The sequence below is a fragment of the Manacus vitellinus genome, unplaced genomic scaffold (assembly GCF_001715985.3).
Source record: "Manacus vitellinus isolate BGI_N305 unplaced genomic scaffold, ASM171598v3 scaffold_10_pilon, whole genome shotgun sequence".
Lineage (NCBI taxonomy): Eukaryota > Metazoa > Chordata > Aves > Passeriformes > Pipridae > Manacus > Manacus vitellinus.
Window position 1 is genome coordinate 11,938,549 of NW_021938838.1, and position 15,874 is coordinate 11,954,422.

Sequence of the window (15,874 nt, forward strand, 5' to 3'; positions counted from 1 at the left end):
GTACCCCAGTGCTTCACAAGGGAGACTGAATATATTTTTTTTATACTACAGGCAAGGAAAAAAAAAAACAAAACAAAAAAGACATGTTACTTTCCCAAGGGAAATGGCAAAGCCAGAAGCAGAATTCAAGTCTACAGTATAGTCCTCTATACCATGTTCTGCCTACTGTGCCATGAAAATGCTTTTCACAAGGAATAATATTCTATAATTGCAGCTCAGCTGATATGGCTGCATCAAGGAAAGTATGGCTATTCACTTGGCTATTTCCAGTCCTGCACTGAATCTTTATTTCTCCACATTGATGTTATTAAGAAATTGCAATATTTATTTCATTCCTCCTACCCAAAGTGAATTGGAGGAATACCAGTTCCATTTTCCAACAGTATTGTTTTATAGCGTGATAAGGGGAGAGGCAAGTAATTTAATATTAACAAAAATAAACTGCAAATTACATCTCCAAAGAGAAGACTTGCACATCTCCAAATGACTCACTGAAAACTGCTCCTGGAGCATATTCTAGCTCCAAGTCACATTTTGGTTTTCTTCTCATAGAATCAATGACTGAATCCCACCAACCTCTATGAGAGGCTTGGACCTCAGTAAACTAATAAGATGTGCTACAGCACAGACTTTCTCCTTCAGCAACATACTCATTGTACACCCTGTTCACATTTGCCTCTCCCATTTCACGTCAATGGGAAAGTAAAAGGGGAGGTGAGGGAACAGAGCTTTTAAAGGCTGAAGAGAACATGGGTGATTATTGCTTTCATTAAGCAAAAGAGTAAAATATTTTTGATCTTTGGAGAAAGCAGTAAAATATCCAGTTTTGCTCTTTTACTTTCAATGCAAAAAATCTTTTCTACACAGCATTGTCCTTCCTTTATACTAATGCATTAAATTGTAATCAGCTCCCAGTATAGCTGACCTCCACTGAACAACCACTGGAAAAATCCATAGAACAGATATGTTCTTTTCATTCCTCCTAATTAACTTGGTCCCATAAGGGAAAAAGTAAATGCTCCTCTATAGTTCTCTTCTGAGGTTACTACCACACTTAAAGTTAAGCAGGTGCCTGTAAAGCCAACTGAATAGCCCTAACTCCTCCCACTTTCCTCCTCTTTATGCACACAGACCTGTTGTTGAGCTTGGCTAAAACTACTCCAACAGGGTACGACCTCCACTGGAGACAAGTGCACTCCCTGGAGTAAAGGGGTTTTTTCCAGAATCAAGGTTTCTCCTCGGGGAACTGCACTTTTCCCCCACGTCCAATTGCTCTTCTTAGCACTTTGCTCTGTGATTAGGGCAGCTGTGATCCATGCAGGTTTCCTAGGTTAAGAAAAGGGAAGAAAACTTCTTTAGTGCTAAATGATTCATATATATACAGTGTTTACACATAGTTCAAAACCAGTATTTGTCTTGAAGCTATGACTGTCCAATATACAGTTGTCATGTTTAAACTTGAAATTAGAACCATCTTCTATTTTAATTAGCCCTAAAGAGAGAAGTGGCTATATAAGAGTATTTCCCTTATTCAAATAGTAAGTTTTTTTATTACACTGTTGCATTGTCTTTCTCTGACTTGTTACACAGGAGAGAAATAATTGCCTTTTTCATTGGTAGCTTTTGTAATATGACAAGGGCTAACATTTCTGGAAGCAAAATCCAGCCTTAACGAGTCTCATTCCTCAAGAACTTAGGACTGCCTTTTTAAAGCAGCTGAAATAATGCTGAGCAAAACTCTCCCTTGACTGGTTGTTCCATGTTTTTCTAGGAATTGCTGATATTACACTCAACTCATTATTCTCAGTATTTAGTGCAAGAGTGGATGAAGAAACAAATGCTGATTGGTGTCAATCAATCAATCATACATTATTTTTAATAGAATGGCATGCCAAATTCCTAACATTCTAATGAAAGATGCTAATAAATGATGACCTGTCAACTTGATTGCATAGTGCAGCCTTTATAGAAAGTGACTGCTTTGGAGCTCCTTTGTAGATAAAGGGCAGAAACTTCAGAGATGAAATTCATATTAAAGTGTGAAATTAAATCCATGGGAAAAAAAAGATTCAGAATACAGGAAGCACACAGCAAGGGAAAAAAAAAAACAACAACACCCTACTGCAAGACTTGAAGTCCCTCCAAAACTGCACAACAGTGAAAAATATTTGAGTCAGCAGAAATAATACTAAACACAGGCTACTCCTTAACAAAAATAATAGTCTGAGTTGAGACTGGAAAGAGTCCCCCCACAGTAATGTTTATTTTCAAGGAAAACTGTGATTGACTCATTTTAGAAGATATTTCAATTTACGCTTGTGAAAATTAAATAAGAAATGTCAACCTAATCCCTACTTTGGGGATGTCTGATTTTGGAATGGCCAGCTGGCCTATGCATGTCCTGGTGACAGATCTTAGCAGAAAAAGGCTACTTCAGATCTTATGGCAAGTCCTTGTTTAAAAACACAGTCTGCATTCATCTTTTAAGAACCCGCCCTGAACATTCTGCTGCAGGAAGGCAGAAATTACCAACCTAATGTTTGTCCAAAAGGCAACTTGGTTTTGATGTGATTTTTAAACACGGGACTGGGAGAGAAGATGATCAGAGTATGTCAGACCAAAATCCATGGCTAAACAGTAGTATCTCAGTGGTCTCAGTGAAAATTTCCAAGGGCACAGGTAAAGGCATTGTGGGCAGTCAGCAAAAAATTCCTTTACAGACAACGAGCTGTTTGTTATATTTGTTCAAGTAGGGCCTGGATGCAAGTGTAGCAGTTTATCCTAGCCTAGAAAATCCCTATTCCATCTCAATATTTGTACTAATATTTTTTTATATTTTTTTTGTAGTTCTGTGATTGTTCCTTCTGGAGGGGAGACTGGGGGTGGTGCACAACACTGATGGACTGAGCACAACAAGCAGGAAGAGTCAGAGCTATGTGTCTTCTCCCCACACATAAGAGAGGAAATTCAAACATAATCACAAAGGGCTGGTATCACTCTGTTGTTTCTTGTGGTGATTCATTTCTCTTCCAGTTTCAATTTCCACTGTTCTAACCATTAGCAGTGAAAAATTATATCCTTAGTCACACCTTCACTACTCACAAGACACTTCTGTCAGCCACATGTGCCAAGTGCCCACTTAATTCTTCCCATAACTCAGGAAAATTAACCATTACAGGAAAAATTTGTAAGACACCTGATTATTCCTATTTTACTGGGAGGAGACTCCATTTCTGAAGGGTTCCCTCAGGACCATACACTGAGATTTTCAATAAGATACCAATAGCACAGTTATATTTAACAATCTGGTTCATCATGTGGTAGATATGGAGTTATACACTGTACACAAAAATTACCTAGTATTTAGCCTCCCTATATCTTTCCCTTAAATTCCCAAAGACTTTCATCATATTTGATCTGGAAAATAGGGAATTTATTGAAAAATAAAAACCTCAAAATGGTCAAAATCAAACAAGTCAAAAGATATATCAAATACAGAGCAATGATGCACAGGAAATATATAAGACAAGATAATAGATGGACAGTGATTTCCTAATCAAATTCTAGTGACTTGTTTCTTTTCCATTTGTACAAGGAACAGTTGTAAGACTAATTTTTTTTAATGTAGATTAGTGGCATTTTACACTCAAAGCTTTTACTTATCCTTTCCTTATCACCATCTGATTCTGCTTTTAAACAGATATATTCTTTGTTTAAGGAATGAACTTGCTAGTAATTTATTTATATACTATATTGGTTAATGCTAAATTAGCATAGAGTACATTACGGGAGGCTGCAATATTTTGTTCTATTTCAGTAGTTCATTATAAGCAGTGAGGTTACAATAAGCCTCCAGTTCATCAGCATCTAGAAACCAGTTAAAGCACAGCTCATTAGAGATCATCTTTCTATTGTAAGCCTGAAAGCTGTGAATAGCAGACAGATTCTGCAAAGAAAACATTAAGTGAGAAATGTGACTTTATTGCACCTACAACTTCCTTACTTCAACTTTTGCAACTTCAGCAGAAACTTTAATTCAACTGGATATATTTTAAATAAGCTTAATCAGTGGATAGATTCAGTAGATAAGCAGTTGTGACACTACTTTTACTTTCAACTTTTATTTCCTAAAAAAATTAAGATGGAGTCTGACTTATGTATTCTCACCACAAAATGAAGCAGAGTATTAGAGAATGCATTTGCCAAAAGAATAAATCATGATTGACAAAAAGAAATTTGTTAATACAATAGTTTGAGTCAGTTGACAGAAATTTTTGTCAACAGACTAGATTAAGGGATTCAAAAAAATGAAATTTGCAGATGAAACGGCTTTGATGTTTCTGATGAAAAGTATTTTGTTGACAGAATGGATCAGAGGGAAAAAATGCATTTTCTCAACACAAGGGTTTTAGCTCTTTGACAAAATATATTTCATCCCCAGATGTTTTGGCTGAGTTGTCAATTATTCTCCATGTCTGCCATTAACCAATCACTTCACTGTCAACTGAAAGATTTCTTTAGTAGCAGTTCTGTGAAAGCAACTGAAGGTATTACAAATACCACTGCAATTAATCACATCAAATCATTTAATACGATGCTGTAGATGGTCCAATACTCACCAAGTGCCAACTGAGCTAAGGATACAAGTTGGATTTGAGTTTGGAGATTTTTTTTTTCTCCTCCTTTGTCTTTCTTTTATGCACAGCATTGATTACAACATCCATTCTTTTTTTCTTGGAAGGAAATATGAGAGCTGCCCTTCTGTTAAGGCACCTATTGTATAAAGACACTCGTATACAGTGAGGAAAAGAATTGGCTTGTGCTCCTGGGACATCTTAGGTAAAAACTAATGTGTAAATTCTGATGACTAGAGCAAGTCACCTTTTCCAGCCCAGTGAAGGAAGTAACACACTTGTGTGTGGAGTAGCTGCTGTAGGCAGCTGCGTAGGTCTACAATTAACTAGGAGGAGGTGGGAAACAAATTTTTATGGACTGAACATCTTTCCCCTTGCACACAGGAGGAAAAGTAGCCTAGAATTATAAGCTTAACCTCACCAAGTAGATGAAGTGACTAAAAGTAGAAAAAACCAGCTCCTCTTTGTTTTGATTTTTTTTCTTTTAAGCAGTTAAGTGACATGACAATCTTCCTAAAGTTGACTCATATGTGTGCTTTTGGTTCTCATATGAGTTTAAGACACTGCCACCACATTCAGAGGTGCATTCAGCAGCCAGGTTCCAGCCTGGCTTGCCTGAGGTCACCAGCAACATGCCCACGCAGATTTAGACCCCATAAGGTATCAGCATACACACTCCAAGGTCAGGCAGGACAAAGAGTTCTGTTATGCAAGTCCTACACCTGCACCAGTGAGTAATTCAGCAAGACAGAATGTGGATCATTTTCTTCTTATGAACAGTCTTTGTTTAAAAAAAAATTGAAGGTGGCTGGTGACAATAGCAAAACACCATGGATTCACCTGACTATTAAGTTACTGTTGGGAGGAATAGAAGAAAGATGAAAATAAATATATCTGGTTCAGAAGAAACAGTCACACCACTGTCAAAAATTAGGGCATGACTCCAGCTTGATAAGCCAAAATTTTTGAGTGCAAAGAGTGAGATCACAGAATGAGGGAAAGCAGAATGTGTGGGAAAACACTGACAGACCTCAGACTCAGTGGAAGCTCAAAGACCATTAGCAGGAGGAAGAGGTCTTTTAAACTTACTTCATCAACCTGTTCCCATTACACTCGCATCAAACTTGACCTAGCCAGACCTCTGTCACTCATTTGACTTAGGGTTGTTTGGGTTTTGGGGGTTTTTTTGTTTGGTTTGGGGTTTTTTATTAATGGGTAACCAGGAGCTTTGGCAAGGAAAAAAAAATAAAAACCCCCAAAAAACCCACCTAGAAAAGATCACCTATAAACTACTTCCAAGAGATCATGCTTTTGTGTATCCCATTGCTTGAAGAGTAATCCAAAACCTTCTTTTAGGATACTGTATCTTAACTCACAGCTTTGTGCAAGGACGAATCATGGCCTACCTTGAAAAAACTGCACCTGTAAAATAAGCCTTTAAAGATCTTCCTGAAACCTGAATAAAGAAAAGTAACGAGCTATGTAAGGAGAAGAGATGGCAAAGTTCTCAGACTTCATGCTGGAAACAGGCAGAACTGTGCAGCATGGCTGGAAAAAAACAGACCTAACCCTAAATAGTTCTTATCAGTAATAGCAGATACTGTCAGCTTAACTAACACAGATTCCCAGAGCCTTCTGATTCTGGGTTTAGCCTTAGTCTTACCCTTTTTAACAGCCAATATTTGTGTGTTTCCAGGAAAAGGTTTATCAGAATCTAGGGAGCACTGTGTAGTTCCCTCCAAATCCTTCACCCAGTTTATTATGTTCCTTTTACTAAATAAAACTGCTTGCTTTGTTGTCACTGTCATTAAAGTGCTTCATTGCATTCCAGCTGGCATCAGGGTAAAGAACTATTGCTTTGGGCAAAGGATAGCCAGGCTAGAGAAGCAAAATTGCTCCCTACACAATAACGACATAAATCTAACTATCTGCAAGGATAGCCCTCTCTTGTAATCAGACTCCTTATAGATAATTAAACAGAGGTTAATATGTTTTTTTCCTCCTGTTTCCTCTTCATTCAGAGTGACTCTTGATCTGGTCACTTGAATAGCAGGGGTTAATTCATATCGACACAACCAGTCAGTAGTAAATCCAAAACTCCTAAATTACCTTTGTAGCATCAAGCAGTAAGAACATTTTTTCTAATGGACTCATTTCCCAATGCTATTTCAAAATATTTCTTGATATAAAACTTTCTAGATAAATACCAAAGCTGTTGATAGCAAAGTTATTGCACCTGTACATTTTAATTGGCTAGGGAGGCATATCTCCATAATTAGTATTTACTAGCCTTCAAACAGAGGACTTTTCAGTGCTATAAATTTGGGAACTAATTCACACTAAAAACACAAACATTCCATGAAGTCAAATATAGACAGAAGTAATTAGCCAGTTGGGCTCAGCCCTTGTGGGTGTAGAGAAGTATATTTGTAACAGGACTAAAACAGTCCTTTATTGTTTCCATCTCTACCCCAAAAACATTTCCACGACTCAGAGAAAATACAAATGATTACCAGTTTTTCCCCGCCCACAAGTTTGCAGTTTGGGGAGGCAATTACTGCATTCACAGAATAGCAGAAATATCCTGACTGCAGTTTTGAAGTGTGGTGTCTAAACACTGATTAATCGTGATGAGAGCTCAAGCCAGAGCTGTAAGGGGGAAGTGTCCAGACCTCTTCATTTCAATGAGGTTTCTGAAAAAGACCAAAAGTGTTTTAAACCGAAAGACCACGTTTCATTAGAGTGGAAGCACTTTGGTAATTTAGCCACAGGCTTGATACTTCTGAAAAATAAACCATGACTCTAAACTACCAGATAATTTGTCCAGTATTCATGGGCGTCAACAACAAAATGTCATACTCTGAAAACATCTCTTGCTGAGCTGACTTTATTCCTGCTGAATTTGATTAAGGTAGACTAATTTTACTGCTTTAGGATTCCAATAATTAATTTGAAAAAAAAAAAAAAGGCAAAACAAAACACCTTTAAAGGATTTGTTTCAAATATAACTGGTTATATATTTTGAGTCTCCTTTTCCCCCATTTTCCCCAGCAGTGCACAACCAAAATAAAGCTATTTATGCAATTTATGAAGCTATCAGCTAGATGTTCTTGAGAACTCCAGTTGTAAATATGCAATATGCAACAACAATTTTGTATATTAGAAATAAATAGCCACCTGTTTCATAATGATTTGGTGGGCAAAAAAACTCAGAAATTTCAGATTATGTACTCTTACATTTTAACAGCTTTAGAAATATCTTCCTTTTCTACTAAAGCAAAAAAACTTACATTTGAGGAACAAGGCACATAACCAGAATGAGAACAAAGATGACAAAAATACCACAAGACACTGGCTGTCCCTCACGTTATCTGTGCACTGCCATGGTCATCTTATCAAGTCTCTGAATACAAATCCCTCCCACAGAATATCTCTGCATGATTTCTTGTGCACTGGCATTTTTGGTAGCTCTTGCCTAGCACTTTAGACAACTATTCACTTCAAAGAAATTACTTCTGAAATTCAATTACATAAGAGATATGTTAATACTTAATTAGTTGACACCTTGTGTGTCATGTAATGTAGCTACACTACTCAACATCAGGATAAAGCAAACTTATCTGCATGAACACATTTGCATTTTATAGTATGACACATTACTTTGTGATACAAACAGACAAATGGGATAACACAGGAGACATTTATTATTACAAAGTGGCTGATGATGGATATGTATATTTAAAGAAAACTCTCTGACAACCAATCAGTAGCCATTAAGCAATCTCATTTGTGCTAAGTAGGTCACAGCTTCCACTGCAGATGATCTTCAATCCACACAACACAAGAGAAAAATATATCACTGAGCAAGTTCCCCATCTAAAACTTTATTCTTCTACCTGTGGTGTACTGACTGATTGCAAACCTTTCTAAATACACTAAATCTTTGCCACTGCACAAGAAAAATCTAATTAAAAAAATAGAATTAAATAGCTAGGAAATTAATAGTAAATGTTAAGTTCCTTTTTTCCATGGCTATAAATGAAAATCAGGGTGGCTACACTCCACAAGTTAGTCCATGAATTTTTTTTCCTTCCAAGAGATTTGGAGCATAGGGAGAGGGGAAGAGGTGACAGAATGGAGGAAAAAAAGAAAGGAAAAAATAGGCTGATCAGAAAGGATACAGAAGAAATGATGCAGAATGACTTAGTTGATATGGTTGTATTAAATTGGGCTTTTAAAGGAAGAAAATCTGATCTTCTAGTCTAACATGATATCTGTGCTGTGAGAGTAGCAGAGCTTAGTTAAATAATAATTTATAACATTCCCTTGGTTTTACATAGAGCTTCACAAAGGAATCACCATTATGATTTTACAGAGGCACAGACAGGTAAAATGATATATTCTTTTTAAAGATCTACAGAAAGCCTGGAACTCAATTGTGTGAGTCTCCAAATTGACAGAGGTCCACGTTGCCCCCCACTCTCTCTACACTCATCAAATTCCTGCTCTGCACTTTGCTTTTCATGCACCTGCTCTTTCTCACCTGTATCACACAGGCTGTGAGATTTGCAACTGATAAAGACCACATCAGATTACAGAAGTGACCAGCATTTTCTGATAGTGCAGTCAACATAAAGCACAGGTAAACCTACCAGACAGCATCCTCCCCAGAATCTATGTCCTATAAAAGGCAAATATTTATGTTAATTCTCAAATCAGTGTTTTATGGTAATCATAAATATCTGCAGTTCATGTTATATTTTCAGCTTTTGTTTCATAAAAATAAAGCACACGTTTTGCAGGCTGGATTTATGTAACATAACTAAATATTTAAGCTCACAGTTTAAGCCTCTAGGCACAAAGTTAGGCTATGGAAACTAGAAGTACTGAAATGTTTCAGAAGGATTTTGGGGGGAGGATTTAGGAGGCGAGGAGCAAAACAATGTATCTGAGAGCCAGAAGTGCCCAAAACTCTTAGTGTCCTGACCCAAATTGGGATATGGACATGTCTTGATTTTTGTTATAAGGTGTGTGAAACTTACGTTATTAATAAGAAAGGATGAAGTTTTTCTGACAATTAATTTCCCTTGTTCAGAGTCTTCCAGAGAAAATCTTTGCCAAGTTGGTCCAGATGCCAAGCTCAGCAAGACCTGTTTTCTCCAGGACCACAAAAAAGAACCAATGTACAAAGGGCAGAAAGCCAAAGTAAAGGCAATTCAAATGGACACAACTTAAGTTTGACCCATCTTTTAAAAGTATTATATCTTTAGTGTGTCAAGACAAGAATGTTACTTCCTCATAAACAATTTGTTAGGTGAAGTCTTTAGCAGCAGTGGCTTCATGAGTCCTTTTAGAGAAAGCAGAAAAAGACAGCATAAAGGAACATATAGTGTGGGACACGCACACAAACATTTGCTATTTTTGACCAAATTGAAGAGTCAGGACAAGTGAGTAGGGGAAAAAAGCTTTAGCAAAATAATTTTAAGAAACAGGTTCAAAGAGCAGCTTTAGGAAGCTGACAGAGTTTTAAATTTATGATGAAGAAGAATGAATCAATGGAGACCCAAAGCAGTACAGCACAAAGTCATGAGAACATTGTCTCTGCAGTTGAGATTGGTGTGGGTGCACAGTCACCCGAACCTCCAGAGACAATCAGAGGAAGGTTGGGGGGTTTTTAGTAGAGGAAACCAACAAGAAGCCTCAAGGAGCATGTCACAGGTTCTTCGGTAATTCTTGCATTTCACATAATGCAAGAAATATAACCAGGGCTGGTAGGAATTTTGTGGGAGAGGAGAGAAATATTTGCATCCTGTTTAAACTTCGCTAAGGAGTCAAACTGGTGAAGAACCAAGGAATCAGTAATATCTAAAGGCAACTGTAGGACACTAATGAGGGTCACAGAGTTCAAGGTGAGTCATAATGATACGAGGAATAGATCTGGAGGGAATTCTGTGATGCTAAATTAAGCTTATGCTGAACATTATTAGAATTAAAGGGCTTTAAAATGAATAAACTACTATTGTTTCAAATACTCTTGACATATACGAGATAATTGAAATAAAACTCTCAGGCTGATTAATAAGTAGATTTTGAGATGCTTTGTACATTTTAATATAGTAACTACATTTTCTTTTAAATTACCCAAATATAAAATTCAACAAACAGAGATAGAAGGCTTACAGGACCAAAAATTTACACAAAAATACATGACTTCTGCCCATAATCAGCAAAATTATGAACAAATTTATTCAGATAAACCATTTGCATTCAAAATGACATTCCACTAAGTATACAGGGAGATGATCTTCATGTGCCATTTGGAATAAATTCTATTCAAATAAGAATTTGATCTGAATATAAAAGTTACTATATATTACGAGCTGCAAACTGAATACTAACTTAGTGCTTAAGACAGCACACATCTTTAAAAAGGGTTCTGTTTGTTCCTATGCCTGCATACTCTGTCTCCTTGTAAAAATAATGCCAAAGACTAGAGTCTGATTGTGATCTTACAAGTAACTACTGAAATATGAACCCTACTCACAAATGTAGTCTCATTTAAGTCAGAATCTGTATTCTTTTCTTTAAAAATTCATAGATATGCACAATCAAGACAAATTCTAGCCCTAGGGTTTGCAACCCTTGTGGCATTGAAAGCATTAATATGCTTTCTTCATTCTGATATGAATATGAAAGCGGTTTTCTATTTTTTCAGTTGGATTGATCATACATTTCAGAACAAGAACACCCATGAGAAGACATCACAAGTATGGTAAGAGATTACAATTAATATAAAGGTTCATTTTCACCTTCAGGATTGTTTAGTTTCTGTTTAGCTCAGGTAATTGGGGAGGATAGATACAGGCTGCTGAAACCTTTGTAAGCATAGCTCCCAACATTACCATGGTCATACTACTGGAGTGTTCATCATGAAAACTGGGGCAAGGGAGCGGGAAAGAAACAGAAAAGATTCTTAAGTCTGCCACAGCCAGCTTAATTCCTGAATTTTACAGACAGAGTCATCAACTTCTGTACATAATCCATGTACTTGAGAGAGAAGATAGTCTCCTCTTCAGCCAAGTTACATGGACAATTGGTATAGGCTCTTCTTCACGACCCAGAAAATCTACATATCTCTGCTGGAATCAACACAAGAGCTTACATTTCTCCTGAACCAAGTCAACCATGTCGCTCACAGTATCTTTGATTGATTTGGTTCCCCTTTCTGAAGCCAAATTTTATCTCTGTTCAACAAAAACATTTCCAAATACAATAGTCCAAGCTAGCATTTGCTCTCAATCACTTGAGTTCAAACCTATTAAAGACAAAGAAATTAAAAATATAAAAGATCTTCTACTAATTTATAAAGGGCACTACAAAACACTCACTGTCAAAGAGAATTACCATTTCCCGAAAAGAAATTACATTATAAAAAAGCATTATAAAGATTTTCCCATTTCCACAACATGAAAAACTGGAAACAGATTCTGTTTCAAGTCATGAACTATTTCATATTCAAAGATTCCTTTCTACACTTCACAAAAATCCCCAAAGGATGTCCAGATACCACACCACTGAGAGAAAGAAGTGTCTTATTTATTTCATTTCACAACGAAAATTTTTTCCTTCTGCTAGTAAAGAGGGTATCTTGCATCTATGCTTTTAAAGCTCCTTTTTTTTTTTTCCCTAAATAAAAGAAGTAGGACAAGAATTTTAGAGATTCAGTTCTCCAGTTTCATTGAGTTACACATCAAAAGGTAAAATCAATTCTCATTCCTTAAAACCCTTCCTCCCTTATATCCCCTAAACATTTTGTGTACAAAGACTTTCCTTTACGACTATTTGACTTATTAGGACAGAAGCTACATTTTCAAAGCAGGATGTGATTCATTCACTAAACTTATTATAATATGTCATGACTGTAAAAAAACCCAACTGCAACTACGGTACAATTTCAAGTTTCAACACTTCCATTATTGTGCTGTTTACTACATGAACATGAACCAAGTTTTTTGCTTATCTACTTTTTCATAATTATTGAAAAGAATGCTTAATTATTGAAGAAAGCAAACTGCAGATGCAAATCATATATTTGCACATTTTATTATTGCATAAGACATATTCCTTAGCATGTGTTGAAAAGAGTCATGTTTACACTGAAAGAAAAATTTAGGCTTTCTTATCAAAAAGGTAGAGATGAATGCAAACCAATATACCTGCTTTTAATTTGGTAGAGTTTATTTAAAGAGCACAAATCAAGTAATCCTTTCAATTCTATATTATATCCCAGAGCAAAAGTATAAGTACAAAATATTAAGCACCTCTGTAACATCATTCTTACTCAAGTGTAACTCAGGATGAATTTAAGCTGTCTAGAACACAGCACTTTGGCACCAAAATGATATGTAAAATAAACAATCTACTTGTGGAACTTGACAGAATTCTAAATTGATCGGCCATAAATCTTTGCAGAGTCAATTAAAGAGTTGTAAAACATCATAATGCATGATAAAAAGTATGACATGAATACTTTTGAGGCAATAGAGATGACCTGGGACAGAAATTGCTGCTACTCAAATATAATCATTAGCAATGGAAAAGTACCAGCTGCTAATGTATAGTCCTAACTTGGGAACTGCTATTTCAGGTAACAATCATTAAACCAGCAAATTAACTAGCCTGCAGTATAGAGATAAATATCTATCTATATACAGTACACAAGCACATTTAATGATACACTGCATGTTGTTAGTTACACGCCCTTCAGCAGGACCAAACATCCCAGAAATTTCAACATGATCTTACAGAAATTATCTCTGCAGTTCTAAATTTGATCACATTATTTTCTATGAGTGTCAGTTTTACTTGGCAATATTACATTTTCCAACATTTCGTTTTCTAGCATTTTTCCATGACCATCGGTGTAGATTAGAAAGGTTCTTAACTGTTATCTGTAATAGATTTTGCCTGTAGCAAAATTCATGCAGGCATAATAGAAGAACAAAGTGTACTCTGATGAAATTGCAACCATAATTTCCAGATGCCTGACATTTATTGCTTATTGCTATTAGAATTCAAGTGCCTATTTGTTTTGTACTTTGCTTTTATTCTTGCATCACAAATGTAAAATGGAAAAAAGATATTTTAAATGCTGGGTTAAGTATCACAGATCAACACAAAGCACCAGCATAATCAATATTACTTAAACACACTCCTAGGCAATTAATTTTTAAAGAATCAAATGGTTGTACCACGTCAAAATTTACAACAATACAATAAAGGTTGTTACGTTCTTTATTGTTTAATTAAAAGCAACATTTAGTACTCATGCAGCTCACTGTTCAGACATTATGACATTAAACGTCCTGTTTATCAATGAGAGAAACATAAACAGCATTTATCGTACATTTTATTATGCAGTGTTAATTAGACTTTATTAAATTTCATATGCTTATCAAATTATCAAATGTAAGACTTCAGAACCCAGAGAAAGGTGCTGCAACGCACACAGTTGTATCCTAAGTATCTGCAACACTTCAGCTTTTCTACATAATGCACAAGTTCTGTGTACAGAACTTCAGCACACTCAGTGTCGAACTGCTCAGATGATACACACGTTTGCAGGGAGGGCCAGTACAGAAGGATTTAACTTACATGTTTGCCTTTAAAACTTAGGGGCAACTGCATTAATCATGTAAGCTCTGGTTTACACAGTGAATTCAGGTCAGAAGGCAGCAGGTGCAGGCAATGGAAGGCCCAAGACCCACCTGGATCAAGCAGCACCATTAAAAAAAAAAAAAAAAAAAGAAAAAAAAAAAAAAAAATTTGTTCATTGCAGATTCCTCTTGCCCAGTTGGTCAAAGTTCAGCCTCCAGCCACTCTCCCACTTTACATTCTCTCTTCTTGAAGCACATCAGGGAGAAAGTTGGAGAAGTTTTTTGTTGTTGTTTTGGGTTTTTTTAACACAAAAACAAAGAGACTTTGATCCTGCTCCTGGCTCTGACTTAAGCCTTTGAGAGCCTGTGAACTTCATCTTGCTCTCACTCAGGTATCCAAAGCAAGGTCTGTTTTTTTAGGAAACAGTGAAAAGGCACATGTTCCACAGGCTTCAAGACATCAGGCAAGGTGCAGAGTCAGCTTTAGCAGTCCAATTTTCAGGTGGTTGAATAGGGGGCTCTCAGGCACACACACATTGCAAACACTTCAACAGCTCCAGGCTGGTTTTTGCCATTGGGCTGTTTGGCACCATGTTTTCTGCAACATGCTCAACCTGAGCAAATATTCTGAAGGGGTATTGCTTTAAACAGAATTTCCTGCAATCTAAATCAAAAATAGGCCTTTATACACTTAAAAAGCCAGTCTGTCATGTAACCACATTTTAGCCCAGTCCAAGCCAAGCTGTATTCGTATGTATGTTCCTACCTTACAAGTACAGCACAGAAATGCAGGATATTACATATATACCTTGGTGTGAATGCTTAGGCAGGGTCTACTACTTCAAGGAGCCCAGTCATGCCATAGACTAGAAGAAGAAAACTGCTTCTGACAGATAGAAAATATGTTTGTATTTCAACCCTGACTCTGATCCACCAAAACAAAATTGCAGTTGTTTACTTTTCCCCTCTTCTTTTAAAAAACAGTTTTCAGAGCTCTTCAGTGAAATAAAAGAGTGGGTTTTTTCGATTAAGACAAAACAACTGCTTCTAGCTTTCAAGCATATAAGGACAACACTGTGAAATGTAAAGCTTAAAGGCTGAAATAAGAGGTCAAATTAAAAGGAATACAATAATATTTATACATGGAATTTCATATTGTATAATTTGTGTCCATGTGAGGGTTTGTATGCATGTGCATACATACATGTTTATATGTGATTTGAAAGTTAATTTCACAATTTTTTCATCATGACTCATGAATTCCTAGATTTGATAATGATAGAACTTGTCAGCCAGCACAGCTGATCCAGCACAGAGAGAGAGATAAGCTGTGAAAAGGTCTGGCACAGTTTAGTTCCCTGCAGGACTGTGGGACTAGGGAATGAGTCACATTTGGCAGGGGTGTGATATTGGAGAAATTGCACTTTGTGTTGCCTATAATCATCAAGCCTATAGGCAAATCATAGTTCCAAAACACCAAAGCAGAGAATTTACTGAGGGTTTTAATATTAAATTGGATGGGAGTTTTGTCCTTTTTTTCCCCTGTTGTTGTTTTGATTTTTTTTTTTAAAGTAGGCTTATCAG